Source organism: Indicator indicator, chromosome 4 (assembly GCF_027791375.1).
Source record: "Indicator indicator isolate 239-I01 chromosome 4, UM_Iind_1.1, whole genome shotgun sequence".
Lineage (NCBI taxonomy): Eukaryota > Metazoa > Chordata > Aves > Piciformes > Indicatoridae > Indicator > Indicator indicator.
In genome coordinates this window covers 28,574,470-28,588,090 of record NC_072013.1, presented here as the reverse complement: position 1 = coordinate 28,588,090, position 13,621 = coordinate 28,574,470, and positions in this window count along the sequence as shown.

The window sequence follows — 13,621 nt, the reverse complement described above, 5'->3', positions numbered from 1 at the left end:
GCAAAACCTTTGATTTAAAGCTGTTCTGCCTGAATGGCATTGGTATCAAGCACCCTTCTTAGGCACTGAAAGCTTTGCCAGGGATAAAGAAAAGAGACAAGGAGCCCTTACAGATTGTAGAGCAGTTTGACTGTCTAGTTCTTAGTACTTGGAAAACTTTTGGATGTGGTAGTGGCAGCAGTGAGAAACACGAAGTTGGATGACTCAGTGTCGTCTTCTCCTGTTTGTGTGTATTGAGCAAGGGTGTAAGCACACCTGTGGTTCTTACAGTATCTGAAACCCCAAATTTCACTCCCTGTCTGGCAGTCCCCTGTGGAGAGTTCTCCATTTCACACCCTGCTCTCTACATGAAAGAGGCATTTATCCCTCGGAAAGGATAAGATCCCATCTTGATACAAAATGCTTGTCAATCTGCAGGGCAAAGCACAAGGAACTGAAGTGAGAAGTGACAATCTGCTTTATGCAGCAGGAAAGCACTTGGCAAAGATGTAATTTATAAATGATAGTGTTGCCAAGTTTTTTTTTTTTTTAATTTGTTCTGCTGATTTTTGCAGAAGTGCAACCTGGAGATTGCAGGACAGGTCCTTTGTAACAGATTTCTGTAGAAAATGTAGTGTAAAAGGACAAGGTGTGATGGGGCAAATATAGCTTCTCAAAGGTTATGTTACATTTGTTGTCAAAATTAAAGATGCTCTGAAGTGCACATAAAGGGTCAAGCTTTAGTAATTGATAAATCATTTTAAATTCTTGATGGGGCAGAGGGAGCTTGAGGCTGTTCTGTGTGCAGTTACTCTTGTAAAAAGGGACTCAGAAAAAACCCCAAACCAATATAAAAGATTATGTGGAAACTTTCAGTTTAGCCTTCATTGTGGCAAATAGGAACAAAATGCTTGGCTTCAGCTTTGAACAACACTTTTGGCTGTTAAAACTGACTTGCAGTTTAATGTTGCGATTGTCAGGGCACAGTGAGGCAATAAGGCAGGCTTTGCAGGTGTAAGAAGTTCTGACACCATCAGACAGTATGGACACCATGAAGAAGCAATTTCTCTGACAAAGACATAAGAAAAAGTTCCTTGTTCTGCACAGGGAACAAGATTCAAATATATATTTATTTTTATGTTAAATTTATATTTCAAGTAATTTCAGAATGTATCTCTCCAGTCAGTCTTTCTGTCCATGCTCATCTTCCATATTTATGGAATATTTGGGGTTCTAGTCTTGCTCAAAATGATTTTTCAGTTGTTCCTGGATATGCAGCTGTCTTGCCCCATGCCCCCCTGGGTTGTTTGGCAGTAGTCTCATGACAGATATAGAAATGAAATAATCTTCTGACCAATTGGAATTCCTTTGTAATAGCAAAGTAGCTAATTAGAAGGCATTAATTTTTCAGGGTCCTGTTTGATCTGCATGCTTGCTTAACACACATTGCTTGGCTTTGCTGATTTGCTGTCCAATTGCAAATCTCATTAGGGCCAAAGGTGCAGCAAAAAGCAGGTTGTTTCTTTCTTAATTTCAGACCTGCAGATCAGACAAGTCACTGCAAACTGCAGCCCTGAACTTTCATAGCAGTCTGAATCCTTAGAGCTTGCAGCAGAGATGTATGGAGCTGCTCACTGTAAATAGGAGAACAGAGTGCAAGATCTGGATGCTAAGAAGAGTAAAACCCAACATTTCATATGGGTTTCTGCATTTAGAAAAAGAAAGACAAATTCTTAATGTACTTAATTCTCTGTGGCACAGCATGCTACCAGTAAAAGTAGTCTGAAGCAGATTGCACACTGTCAGACACAAATGAGTTTCAGAGCACAACTACTTAGATGAAAGTAAGAGGAGAAACTGAATCCTCGATGAACAAATCCTCAGGAGTTGTGCTGAGTCAAGCATGCAATACTTCCTTTTAAGCAGCTTTTCTTAGTAAAACCTGGGAATCATCTGTGGGACTCTCTCCAAAGCCACCATCACTCAGAATATCAGGTGCTGTGGAAAAAAAAAAATGTATTTTGGCATTTAACATTACCCCTGATGCTTACCCTAGCCAGAGAAATTGTCTTAAACTTGAAAACATTAGATCCTTGCCTGACTTCAAAAAGCAGTTCGCTGAGGAACAAATTCTATTCAAGTCCATTGAAACTGCAGGTTCTCTGCTAGCTGGAAGGTGAGGTCGTTTGCTGGTTTGCATTGCTGAGGGATAAGCTGACTGAAACAGCAGACCCCTTTCCATTCCATTTTCCAAGGGATCCTAATGTAAGAATGAAAAATAAATGCAACCGTGACTTGTAGGAACTGAGCAGAAATTGATACTTTTCTTTACTCGTTTCCATTCTTGGAGGTCTGTTCAACAAACAGTTTATGGAATTCATTCCTCCCAGCAGGTTTTTTTTTTGTTTGTTTGTTTGGGTTTTTTGAGTGAATGATAGTTTTGTGTACTAGAGCATTAGCTGTCACTGCATCATTCTGGGCACACAGACTGTGAAATTTCTACTGTGCTCATCACAGGCTGCGCCCTCAGGGGTTGTCATACTCAGTTCTTAATGGTTTACAATTGGATGAAAAAAATCTCTTACTAAACTTGACCTAAATGGTTTTCTCTTCCTCACACCTCTCCTTTACGCAGGGCAGATGTTCTGATAAAGCTGTATGCCTTTATCATGTTTATCTACTTGACGTATTTATCTGCTACACACACTGAGCGTAGAAGCATTAAAGGACTCATCTTTCAGTTAGTAGCTCATGAGGTAGGGCTTACTCTTGGCTACATGACAACTGACTTCACTCTTTTCCCATCTATTCCATAGCTTCACCAAGTCAGTTGAAGCACATCCTTCAGCCCTGCACATCCTTATTTAAAATAAGATATATTCATAAAACTAAGCATGTGAGGGGACCTATGAAAACTTCTGACCTGCACATGGCAATTATTTGCCATGTCAAATGCCAACAATGATGTTATTATTGTCTTACATTTACTCCTCCTTCTCATTAATAAGACATGTGATGTCTCCTGATCTGAGCCCAGGAGAGATGGCATTGGCCTCAGGTCTATCTTTGCACATCCATGCCAAACAAGACTGGGTGGTGTCATTTTCTGTTTTCTGATGGGAAACAAGTTTCCAGATTTCACTCTGTGAAGTGGTGGAGTGTCTAATTTGCTTAGGGCTTTTGAGTTGCCCAATCTTACTGGTAGGAACATTTCAAAGGTGTTGATCAGCTAATCATTCTGTCTGTCCTGTGATTAAAGTACCTGGCTTAAAAAGTTTTGCCTATCTTATAACAAGTAGGATAGATGCAGTATTCCATCCTCAGAGGATGTGTCTTACAGGATGGTGAGATGTATCAACCACACAAACTATATATGACCATTAGAGTCCTGAGTGCAGAGCACTGCACACTTGCATTGCTCCATATCTATAGACAGTCACTGAAGTTATGCTAGAGTAAAAGAAGAGAGGCAGCTCTGAACCAACCCAAGAATCCTTCCAGGTAATTCTTTCTTCTTTTTTTACCAGTTGCAAAATTAGTGCCAGACACTAGGGATCAGTGCTGTAATTAAGCCTTGAAGTACTGAATTGAAAAATAAGTGCTTTAGCAGTCCAAGCAGCATTCTGAAACTTTAACAGAACACTTGAAAGAAATGAGAAATGTCATTCCAAGTCATGAAAAAAGCACCCTGGAGTTGAAACAAGCATTAAATAACAATGATGAGGAATTGACATCAAAGTTTACTGCACCAGAAGTGCCAGCTATAACAACACAGATATCAAAGCTCAGTTTAGAAACACCTGATCTGAAAGAAAGCCCAGCTAAACAAACACCACAGGCCTCATAAAAAACAAAATAAACAAAAAACAGACAAAAGAGAAGGAGAAGCTGGAATTCACATAGATGTAATGGACGACATGGCACAAGGATCCATACAGGTAGGAGGTCAGCTAAAGCAGAATTACACAAAACATCTGACACACTGGAAAGCAAAGAAAACCAAGCAGCAGATAACACACAAATGCAAGGAATTCAGGAAATAAAACTTGAAGTATTAGAGGTGGGGACATTGTCTGTGGAACTATGAAAACTTATGAAGGAATTTTCGAGGGAAGTTCTAGAAGATTGGATGCCTCCTTACATGTCATATAATGGTGCTGCTATGAAAATGGAAAGTGCTCGATGTTTTAGATTGCTCAAGCATCATTTCACATTTCCTTCCAAGATGGCTAAGAGTAGGTCAGAAATCAAAGTTTTTCGGTCAGAATATCTTTCTAATGTAGAAAGAGAGGAAACTTCTTCTACTCTTTCAACAAGTGTTAGATATAAAATTCTTCCTGTCTTCAAGACAGAGCCACTACAAATACTATACTTAAAATTTCTGACTTGGGTTTGTCCAAAGTTGATATTGGTTCTCTGAAATTGAACAGCATTCTGCATTACTGAAAGTGGATGAAACTTAACTACCTATCAAATGAACATTCCAGAATCTGAATCAAAAAATTCATCTCTTGCTGATATGAGCTTTGTGCAACAGATTTTGGATTTTTAAATGAAGGTGGTTCTTCAGAGCAAAAATGTATGAAGCCAGGAGAAAAAAACAGCAGGTCCTGAAATATCTGTGCATGATACAGAATGTGTAGTTAAAATACATAAAACCTGTAACCCAAAATTTAGAATTTCTTGCTGTAAGGGAAAACTGTCAGAAAGTGATGTTGGTTCTAAAGTGGAATCTAAAACTTCCTAGAGGAAAAAAAACAAGTTCTGCTGATAAAGATATAATTCAGAAACCCAGTTATTAAATTACTTGAAGTTTCAGTTGAATTGAGTAACTCTCAAAGAAGAATTAAAAGGTCATATTTTGTGGATGAAAGAAAGAAGAAACTGGAAGGTCTTCAAAGGAAAATGAAATCACCCAAATTTCAGAAGCCAAAGTTTGGAATCTCCCTATTTAAAAAAAAAAAAAAAAAAAAAGGACAGAACTTGATACCAGCTCTTCAAAATCAGAAGCAAAGCAAGACCAGCTAAAAATGACACCAGAAACTGCTGACATTTCTGTATGAGTTCCAGCATCAAGACTTAAATTTGATATGTCAGATCCTGGAGAAGACAGAGCTGTTGACAGCACTGAGGAGAAGGGAATCAAATTAAAAGGAGAACATGAGATAAAAGCTGAAGAAATTGAGATCAAGGAACACCAGAGATGTTTTCAAATGCCAGAATTCAGAACACTTGCATTAGGCTGGACACCCTTAAAGGGGAAGGTAAACAAAACTAAAAAAACAAACCAAACAAACGAAACCCAAACAAACAAAAATGAGGTTGATTGATGTTGGAAGAATTCTGGAAAAGCCTCAGGTAGGCATTTGCTTTGCTGAAATACAAATTGAAACTAATATTCCTGAAAATGCCTTCCCTATTCACCAAAGTTACAATTAAAAAAGGAGGGATTCCAAGATTAGGAGACTCTGAACAGTTCTTGTTTTAGCTTGCTATAGATGAGGGAAGAGGTACTTTATTATCTGCAAAGAGAATGTGGATTAGAGTGAAGAGTCCAAACCTAGACATAGTTGTATGTGCAAATACAGTTAAGCATGGTGGTGAAGGACAAAAATTCATGCTTTAGAATACACTGTCTTCAGCAGAACTGTTGAAACGAGAAATAAGTGCTTCATAAACTGATCCAAAAAATCCCCAAAACCCAACAAAAACAACAACAACAAAAAACCCAGTTTAACAAAATATCTCCCTACATGTGCTCTTACTTTTCAAGAACACAAAGTCAAATCACTGGATACAGAGATTTCCACAACTGAAAGCTCTACAGAGACAATTCAGGAGTAAAATTTAAGTGATCTTCAGGTGAAATTAATGCAGGTGGAAAAAAAAAAGAAAACAAACAAAACAATGCCTGTCTTCTAAAGGAAGCATGTAAATTTAAAGTCAGCAAGTAGTAATTAAAACAGGAAAGCTTATGGGGAAAATGACAATTTTATGAGAAGATAAGCAAGGAAGTTGATAAAAAAGGCTTAGGTGTGAATGGTCTACAAGATAAGAATGAGAAAATGCTGCTTATGGTGCAGTTAAGTTGGAAGATACACTAGTAGAACTTTGATGAGTGAAAAGGAATGTGAAAAGTGCTGGAGTAGATCCTGAAATAGCATTTCAAGTGGAAAGTGTTGAAAAGGACGTGTCTGCAGGAGTGAAAGAGTGTGTAGCATAGAGAGGACAAGAAGTCTTACCATTGAAGAGACAGCAACCGGCAGTGAAAAATCTGAAGCTAATGGGATCCCATCTAATATTCCAGTTTCTCAAACAGAGCTGCTCTTGTTGAAGGAAGAAAAGCATAGTCAATCATATATTCCTGGGGATATGGCCAAATGAGGATTGTCTTTTGTAAAGCTCCAGTAAAACTAAAACAATTTTCTATACAGAAAAAACCCTATGTTCTTAATTTTCTAGGAACCGAATACGAAGCCAAACCCAAACCTCATGCTTATGAACACCTTGATGTTACAGCGTTTACCAGATATAATTCTTAAGTATGGTGAACACACTATATTATGTACCAATACCAATATTGGTTTGCCACATCTGCCCAAAAGAAACCAAACCACCACTACTATCTGCTGAAATGTCCACTGAATGACAGTGCAGTTTCTAGATGCAGTGGGAATAGTAACAAACACATCTGAGACTCTGCATCCTGTATTTTCTTCCTCCATATACTTCTATGTAATTTAGGGAAAGCAGATACAGCAAAACATTTAGAAATTGGCTTGTAAAGGAAAAGTATTTGATTGTCAGAACATCTCTAACTTCTTCAGTCCTACATCTCTGAGGTAGGGCAAAATATTTTAATGAGAGCTGCAGGTAGATTTTGCTCCTCATATTTCTCTGAAGAGGCTGTTCATGTGAGTATTAGGCATGTATCAATCATTTGGATCACCTTACGTTTCTTTGAAGTTTTTCTTTCTTCATGTGTCATTGTTCAAGAAACTCAGAGTTACCACAACATACAGCAATGGCATACACCAGAACTGATGAAAAGAATCACAATCAAAACACAAAAATAGAGGGCAGAGAAATGTAAGGTATGTAACTAGAAGCATCCCACTCTAGCAGCATTTGATGCCTGCTTGCAGGGCAGCTTCCATGTGAAGCTTGCCCAGAAATTCTGCCCCACCAAGCAACTTATTGAGCACTTGCAAATTTGAGTTTTTCAATTATTATTATTAATGCAAAATTCACCCCTTTTTTGACTAATTTTTTTTCTGATTATGGAGATTTCTGATTATGTGCTGTAGAAGAGCACATACAAGGAAAATATTTTTTCTGGTCAAACATGTAATTTTTCACATGTACTTATTGCTGGGCACTAGGAAAAAAATCATCCCAGAGGTTATTCCTGCATATAAGTATTAATACAGCACATGGTCAGTAGTATTTGTTGAGCACAGTATAACAAGCCTGTGAATCAGTGCTAATAAAACCAGCTGGGAGGTGTTTCTGATTTGCCAAACATTTTAATTAGTGAATGGAAATCTCAAAGCACTGAGCAGAGTCTAGAGAGCAAATGAGGGAGGAGAGCACTAAAAGCAACTCTCTTTCTGTATGTTTGCAAGTATGTGAAAACTCGTGACTCATTTCAGTGCTATCTGTAGATAGAAGTGCCTTAAAAATCTGACTTAATAATATACATTGGTTTGCAAAGATAAATATACCATCCCTGCACTTGTTCAGAGCTGGAGGCTGCTGGAGTTGACTGCAGCAACGGAAGGGACACCAAGACTCAGCACACCAGCATGCTGGGAGGGCAGTGGCCAGCCTCCCAGTGCGTAGATGCTCTCAGGGACCTTACAGAATTGATTTTATCCAGAGATGTGAAACTGACCCCTGGATGCCACTAGCTGAGATAAAATGAGAGTACTGTATTTAGACACTGCAATGCAGTGTAATGCATTGCTATGCAGCGAAGAGTCATCAGGGATTTCCACACTGTAGAAATAGGTTTGGATGCATGTAATCTATCCAGAGCAGCCTGCTATGAAATAATATTAGGTCATCTGAACATGAGTCTCTAACATGCTGCTGGTACATGCTAGTGGCTAAAAATGAAGGTTCAGCTGCATATCTGAGCTGTGGTTTGGTCATGGAAAGTGCCTCGCTCAGAGAGAAATCAGAGTTTTAACATTAAGATTCCTGAATGCATGAAATGAAAAAATAGTGTAGTTCTGAGGTCAGGTGTATAAGTGAAATGAATCAGTTCTGCAGCTGACTTTATGTAACATCATCCCCCATGGATTTAAGGAACCTTTGCTAACTTTGGGTTGATGTCACTGTGCCTTCAAATGCAGAGTTTCTTTTCCCTTTGGGTGAGTTCTACCTGGGAGGTGAAATTTTGTTTTGAAACCTCTGAGTAGCACAAGTTAGACTGACATAGTTTTGTTGAAGAGTGCCTACAGGATTCTAAAAATCTTACTGGAGGGAGATGATTTATAGTCTTGGAAAAGAAAGATACATTAGTGAAAACACACTAAACAAACCAAATATTCTGAGCCTGAGCTGCTGAGCATTGTAAACTTGCTCTCCTGAAGGCTGCTGAATGCCACTTGAAATCAGAAAGTAATGAAGCTGACAGGAGTCCATGTCCCTTGCTGGATAGCTTCCTTCATTAGGTACACCAGAACCAGCATCCCTATCATGAACACTGCAGTGGCATGCATGAAGGCCTGGCTGAAGAAGGAAGAAGTGAATGTTTCTCTGTCTTACAGATTAAGATTGTATTTTAAGTGCCATACCCCCAGCCAGCTTCTGCTATTGTCAGTCTTGAGGGGGGACTTAATGGGGACTGGAAAGCTTCACAAAGCCTGCCCTGCTCTCCTTGTTAGGAGATTTTCATGTTGAAAGGGAAGAGCAATTTCTGTCTCCTGGTGCCTTGACTGGCTATTCAGCTTAAGCTGTTATCTGTCTGTGTTTTAAAGTTGTTTCAAGAGATTAGTATTAGACTATTCAACGTCAACACAATTAGAGACCTGTCTAGGTCTTATTCTAACATTTATTCCCCATTTTTAACTCATAGAATGCTTTCTTCTTGAAAATGATGGGAAGATCTGTGTTGGTCCTATCTCTATGTGGTGAAAGCTCCAGCTTTCATCAACATCAGTGGAAATTGTTAGAGGTCGCAGTAGTCACTATCACTGTATTAAATAAGAGTATTGCTACTCCTCTTGCAGCAATAAATATTAATGTCTGTAATGCCACAGGTTGTGTGGTTTGTGAATTTTAATGTGCCCAACAGAGCTTCTTAAAGGTGAGGTACTCCTCAGAATCCGTAACATTCTAAAGCCTTTTCTTTCTGGTAATTTAGAAAAACAATCTTGCTCTGCTTGCTGTAGCTGTTTGTTTTCAAGGCTTTCATTACCTACAAAGAAATCATGTTTGAAACAACACTGTAGTTATGGAGAACCCTGCTTATATTACACTGTGCACCTAATATATCAAGCTCCACATACCACTGGGTGCAGACAAGATAATTTCTTAATCTTTTGCTGATTCATGGTGGACAGCTTCGTCATTGGTAAAGACCATGAGAATTACAGTGCACAGAGCAAAAATATCATAGAACAGAACTTGCTTGTATATCATACAGTATTTTTTTTCTTTTTTTTCTGTAGGTAGGTTGTTCTATGACTTGAACACTGTTGTATCATCTGTGTAACCAGCTGGTACCTGGCTAGTACCTCACACCAAGATGTGAGAAGAATAATCCTCTACTTTTGATCCAATTTTCTCTCATTCCTAAAAATGCTCTCTACTCTCTACATAAAAACTTGCTCCATTTTGGCCATTATTTTCATATGTGAATCTTCTGCAGAAGGGGCTTAGCTCTTTAGGAGAGAAGCCCGCTTCAAGTTACATGAAAATGTATAAGAAGATAAACATGACAAGTGTTATTGATGATGACTTAATTCCTTCTGTATCTCTTGTCAGATAGGTGAGGAGTATGTAACATTGTAAAGTATTCTCATCCATGTGGAAATTGCTTTCACTGAAGTGACAGATTTTACAAAATAGGGCTGCTTCTGGAGTGAAGGATGCTCTTACCTCTTTCCCAGGCTATAATTCACAGGTGAATTTGTTGTGATGAGGATGGGCATGGGTGAGGGTGGCTCACAATCTTAAGAGAGAATAGGACCATGATTTTTTCCTTGAGAGACTCAGTTCCTCATCAAGAAACACAGTGTGTGTCTAAAAGTTTGCAGATTTACGAAGAACCCCCTAATAACATTCAGAAAAAGATGAAAATTAATTCATTATTCATTAGTAAAGCTGCTTAGATTCAGGAAGTGTTTGTGGTTTGGATTCCTGTGCAGTTACAAAACGGCACTCTCAGTTAAGCAATCTGCTAAACTGCTGTAGTGAGGAGATGTCACTTGTCTGCATGCAGTTTTCTGGAGGTAACTTCATTCCAGCTGCTTTGACTTCTCTGCAGATAACTAATATTTAAAATGGTCTGTAAAGTAGTTTTCTCAGAAGAAGAAAATCTCCTCTCTGCTTTACCCATCATGTGCTCACACAAAGAAAACGCATCTGATCCTGGTTAACGTTTAAGAGCCCAGTGGGGGGTTTTTTAAATTATTTTTTAATTTTATTTTTATTGTGAGGAGTTTATAAATGTGCAGGGCAGCTCCTCCTTACTGAGACTTTTATGCTGCATAAGGAACCCCCCCGTGGTGTTACAAGCATCTGTTTAATGATATTCTTCACAGCACCCCTGTACACATCCTTATGTCTAGGGCCCTTCTCTCTGCTCTCCAAGTTCACTGTGGCCAGGTATAGTCTGGTTGTCAAAGCTCCACTGGCCTAAGCATGCTGAGATAGTCTCTCTGGTTCTGAAGTCCTGATGCAGGAGCTTAGTTGATCACCACTTGGTGATTTTTGCCCCTGTAGGTTCAGGGTCTTCTCTTTTTCCTTTTCTGAGTGAAAAATTCTGATGTTTCACCATCTGTTTTGGTTTTCTTAGTTCGCCACTGCTGGAAGTTTGCCATTTCTATAGCAAGTCCCATTTTTCCCATCTGGCAAAACAACTTATCCTTACTTTTCCAAAATAAAAGGAGAAAAATATTTCTCTTTTCAGGAAACCTTGGAGGTTCTCTCTTTGCCCTTTGTTATTTGGTGGTAGAGAGAATTAGATTATTTTAGCCTCATTTCGATTTCCAGACCTTGTGTTTCTAGGAATTTGTCATTGCCTCTGTGTAGTTCTGGTCTTCTTTGATCTCCTGACCTTCTCTCAGGGTTTCATGAAACTTTAGCTTAGTATTTTCTCGACTTCTTGGATGCTCTTAAGAATTGCTTTTAAGGCATAAGGATATAATAGTAATTAGCAATGCTATTTTGTTCCTTTTATATCCTTCCAGCAGTAAATGGATATTTACTTGTAAATATCTTGTCTTGTAAAAATGTTTATATGGAATTGGTAAGTTTATTGAAATCTCTTTTGACTCAAAAGTAGGATACATTTTGCTGGAAATGCTTTCTCTTGAGCTATGTGAGTGCTTGCAGTCTCTTAGGCCTAAATTCTGGAAGAGTTTATTCATGTGTTTAATTCTACAAATTAATTTCACTGGGACTGTCCCTGTGTGAGCTTTTGAGGAATCAAAGCCTTAACCAGCTTATTGATGCTGTGTCCTTTCTTTCATGCAAATCCTCTCTACTACGAGGTGATCTAGTAATGTCTTTAAGGAGAGATTCTGTTTAAAGCGTGCTACCTGAGAAAGATATGAAGACATCTCTCTTGTATTCCCTGAGGAGCAGAGGTGGTCCTGTTCATTCTCTAGGTGACCACCACCTAGGAACATGGAGCTTCATTTTGTGTTCCTGTGGTTTGGTTACCAGTCAAGAAATTGCAAGAGTAACAGAAATGTATGAGGAGTCTGCAGTGGGACACTCCTGCTCAGTGTATGATATATGACAGGTGCAGTGTGCAACAGAGGTGTCCTATTGTCTGGAGGAGTGTGAGATTGATCCTTGGTATGAAGACAAGAATTTGGACCTGGAGGAGGTGAAGTGTTCTGGAGCAGAAGCAGCCATGTGTGAGTGAAGCTAGGGCTCTCTGTCCAGACCAAGAGAAGCATCTTGCAGCAAGAAGTATTCCTAAGACAGAGAGGTATCAATTGCAAAGGATGAACCAGGAGAGGTGAGGGGACTGTGATGAGGAAGGACTTCTTATAACATTTGGACTTACAATGGGCCATGCACAAGTATTCATCTTCCTCGACTGAAACCTTGACTTCAAGAGAGAGAGCAGAGCAGGCTCTCAGTAGATGGTCCCTGTTCTTTTTAGCCTAGAGACAAACTCTGATGCAATGCACTTTCTTGAGATACCTGAAAGGTAATTATTTCCTTATTTTACACACGGAAGGAGATCCCAATTGTTCTGTGGTTTAGTATAGGAGTGAGCAACCATATTCCTTGATCACCTGGAGAGATTTAGTTAAACACTCCATTCTTGAGTGATGGTAGCAATGAGTAAATACTATGGCCCATCTGTCTGTCATCTTCTGGGATGGGATAACTATATGCATATAGGTTTGCTCTTTTTCTTCCCTCTCTCTCCTTCCCCTTCCCTCTCTCTCCTTCCCCTTCCCTCTCTCTCCTTCCCCTTCCCTCTCTCTCCTTCCCCTGTCCTCTCTCTCCTTCCCCTGTCCTCTCTCTCCTTCCCCTGTCCTCTCTCTCCTTCCCCTTTCCCATAACTTTCCTCCTGTCTTTTTAGGATGGGAGTGCAGGATAAGGCAGAGGAGAAAGACAAGATTAATGCTTTCCATATACAGACCTCCAAACATGGATTTTGAAAATGTACTGTCTATAGAATAAAAATATTTTAAAAAATTTCTTCTTATGCTCATACAAGCTGTAGTCATGTACACAGACAGAGTTATTGCAACCATAGTATCACAGTGGATCACTTTGGAGATGAAAATATTATTTTCCAAAAATATGGCATCTTCTGGGGACACTTTCAGCATTATAAGCATGAACCCAGTAAGATTTTTTCAAGTGCACAAGTAATTTTGTTTCTTCTTTGGATATTGTTTAAAGTGGGTACTTAACTTGTGCATCATGAGAGTAGTTTTTTCTCATTAATTTTGAGCCCACTTCTCCTTCACATGCACATCAAAAAAGGACCATAGAAAAGTGTCAAATAGCTTGCTTTCTCAGAATACATCCCTCGAGTTTCTGGAGTTGTTCACTCCTGTAGCGGTGACAGATCTCAAGCTCTCGCTTTCTATGTAAGAAGCAGGATTATTATGATGGGGAAATGACAGCAACTGATGAATAGGTAACTTTATCAACATTGTTTTCATCGTGCTGCTGTGATGAAGAATACTCTGTAATTAGAAAGCCGTGTTGAAGTTTTGAGTCTGGGATCATTCCACATCTTCTCTGACAGGCAGATGTTAATATCTTAATTTCAGTTTTGTGATTTCCCCTTGCTAAATCCATGCCTTGCTGTGCAGTACCTTAGTCTGACCATTTATCATATTCTGCTTGTTAGTTAGCAGATGACCAAAGATACGAATTTAGTAAACTTCAGAACCATTAAATGGTTACAATCCTTTATCTCTATTTAGATATACCT